This window comes from Pseudophryne corroboree, chromosome 2 (assembly GCF_028390025.1).
Source record: "Pseudophryne corroboree isolate aPseCor3 chromosome 2, aPseCor3.hap2, whole genome shotgun sequence".
NCBI classification, from domain to species: Eukaryota; Metazoa; Chordata; class Amphibia; order Anura; family Myobatrachidae; genus Pseudophryne; species Pseudophryne corroboree.
In genome coordinates, this window is record NC_086445.1 from 328884276 (window position 1) to 328887655 (window position 3380).

Below are 3380 nucleotides of genomic sequence, written 5' to 3' on the forward strand. Positions count from 1 at the left end.
AACGTATCTGTAGGTAGTAGATGTAGATAGAATTTTTTTTTATTTTTTTTTATTTTATTTATTTGGTTTTATCGTTTCTCTACTGATCTCTTCCCTTTCCATTTTTGGATAGCCCGTCTCTTTCCAAGAGCCCTCCGTGTCGCCAGGCGGACACATCGCAAATTCACAACGGTGGATTATTATTATTATCTTATTTCAACGCGGCCAGCAGGGGGCGCTGCGTGCGCGGACCCGCGTCCCGCTTACATTTGCCGGGCTTATATATTATTTATATTATTTCGGCCAAGTCCGCGGAGCTCGGGTGAGAAGGGCATTCGTCGGAAAAATCGCGGAGCCCGAAAACCGTGTCTGAGATTAGTTCAATCCAGAGGGAAGGTTGCCCAAGTCCGCGGAGCTCGGGTGAGAAGGGCATTCGTCGGAAAAATCGCAGAGCCCGAAAACCGGGTCTGAGATTAGTTCAATCCAGAGGGAAGGTTGCCCAAGTCCGCAGAGCTCGGGTGAGAAGGGTATTCGTCGGAAAAATCGCGGAGCCCAAAAACCGGGTCTGAGATCAGTTCAATCCAGAGGGAAGGTTGCCCAAGTCCGCGGAGCTCGGGTGAGAAGGGCATTCGTCGGAAAAATCGCGGAGCCCGAAAACCGGGTCTGAGATTAGTTCAATCCAGAGGGAAGGTTGCCCAAGTCCGCGGAGCTCGGGTGAGAAGGGCATTCGTCGGAAAAATCGCGGAGCCCGAAAACCGGGTCTGAGATCAGTTCAATCCAGAGGGAAGGTTGCCCAAGTCCGCGGAGCTCGGGTGAGAAGGGCATTCGTCGGAAAAATCGCGGAGCCCGAAAACCGGGTCTGAGATTAGTTCAATCCAGAGGGAAGGTTGCCCAAGTCCGCAGAGCTCGGGTGAGAAGGGCATTCGTCGGAAAAATCGCGGAGCCCCAAAACCGGGTCTGAGATCAGTTCAATCCAGAGGGAAGGTTGCCCAAGTCCGCGGAGCTCGGGTGAGAAGGGCATTCGTCGGAAAAATCGCGGAGCCCGAAAACCGGGTCTGATATTTCCTTCCTTGCCCATCGCAGCGCCCCCTGGTGGGCTGAATCCGGTACTACGATTTGTGGAAGTCTTGCCGATGAGTGGAGACTGGCACCTCTCGGGCCGGGACAGGCTTCCAGGAGCCTGGGGAAAATCGGAGCATGTGGCGCAAAAGTGTCGCGCGCGCCGCCCGACACGTGACTCTAGTAAGAACCACCTCTCCGGATGTGTAATAGGAAGCACGTGCCGGGGCCTGGGCCCTCGATTCCCAGAACCCTGTATTCACGGTGGGCGTGGTCAGACAGAAAGCGCGGGCTTGGTACAGTGTGTGCGCCACAAACTCCGGAAGTGCTGGGTCTGCTGGTCGCAGTGAGGCAATGTACGGAACCGACGGCAGTGACGAAGACTATCTCCCCGACTCGTCAGAGTTGAGCAGCTCGGATGATAGTGGAGGGGAGGAGATGTCTTTTCACGGCAGGAAGGTTCTGGAAGTGTCCGGGGCTTGCTCCGCGGAGGCCGAACCAAGTCTCCATCCGGCCCGCGCAGTGTCGGTCCAGGTACTTACCCGAAAAGCAGATGGTTCGATTGCATGTAACAAGAAAAATTTCTGCCTGTGGTGCGAGAGGCCATTCTCAAAAATTGCGAGACATGTTCAAGCTGTCCACCACAATGAGCATGAAGTTGCAAGGGCACTCAGCTTTCCGAAGCGCTCCAGGGAAAGGACAGTGCAGCTAGACCTGATTCGCACCCGGGGAAACTTTGCCCATAATGTCGGGGTTCTCCGCGAGGGCAGCGGAGTCCTCCTACCGTGCAAGCAGCCGGAAGAAGCAACGGCTCCCCAAGATTTCATGCACTGTGTAAAATGTAAAGGGCTATTCTCCAGGAAGCACCTGTGGCGCCATGTGAAGAGGTGCCCGCTCCGCAAAAGTGTCAGCCCCAAACCTGGAAGAACCAGGGTGCAGGGTCTCTTCACTTACGCCACACCGCTCCCGAAAGATGTTGGCACTGGCCTCTGGAAGTTGCTGAGCGAAATGAATTATGATGATGTGGTACCGGTAATCAAAGGGGACCGCTGGATTATGCAGTTCGGTCAGCACCTCTATAACCGTCTGGGGTCTGATGTCAGCAAGCATGATTACATCCGTCAGAAGCTCAGAGAGGTGGGGCGGCTTCTGCTGAAGGCGATGAAGGTCACACCGTTGCGGTGTATGGAAGATTTCATTTGCCCACAGAATTTCCTGCAAGTGGTGCATGCTGTGAGGAGCCTGGCCGGTTACGATGACCGCACCAATACATATAAAATACCCTCGTTGGCTCTGAAGGTGGGACACAGCTTGCAGAAGATTTCTGCTATGGTGGAGTGTCAGGAACTGATGGAGGGCAGTGCCCTGACAGAGGAGCGTGCCCGAAACTTTCGGAAAATTTATGAGGCGAGGTGGAGCGAGCTAATCTCCACTGCTGCCCTGAAGACACTTCGAGAGATAAAATGGAATGCACCGCTGCTTCTGCCCTTCACTGATGATGTTAAGCGCTTGAACCTGTACCTCCTTGACCGTCAGCGAGAGTACATCGATGAGTTGTCCGCCCACCCTTCCAAACAGCAGTGGTCCATGTTGGCCAAAGTTACCCTCACGCAGCTGATTCTCTTCAACCGCAGGAGAGAAGGTGAGGTTTCCAAGATGCTGCTCTCCTCCTTCGATTTACGGCACACAGCCGATTTGCAGGGTGATGTGGCCCAGGCCCTGTCAGAGCTGGAGAAGGCACTCTGTCGTCACTTCTCCCGTATTGAGATTCCTGGGAAAAGAGGCAGGAAAGTCCCTGTCCTGCTATCCCCAAGCATGCAGAAAGCGATGGAGCTCCTCATAGAGAAGCGGACAGAATGTGGTGTGACCCCACACAATATCTACATGTTTGCTAGGCCAACAGCCATGTCCCATTATAGGGGATCCGACTGCATACGTCTCTACGCCCGGGAGTGTGGGGCCAAGCACCCCGAAGCATTATCTTCCACCCGCCTACGGAAGCATGTGGCTACACTTTCCAGAGTCCTCAACCTGAGCGATACAGAGATGGATCAGCTTGCTGATTTCATTGGACATGATATTCGGGTGCATCGGCATTATTACCGCCTCCCGGAGGGTACCCTTCAACTGGCCAAGTTGAGCAAGCTGTTTCTGGCTCTCGAGCAAGGGAGAATGGCTGAATTCCGGGGCCACAATCTGGAAGAGATCTCCATTGATCCAAACGGAAGGTATCACTTGACAGTGTGGCTCCAGGGACTGACTGTCTAAGTGGGCTGGTGTGATCGGTTTCCCTGTCCTTCTCTATCCACAGAGCCGATCCAGGTGGTGAGCGATGACTCTGG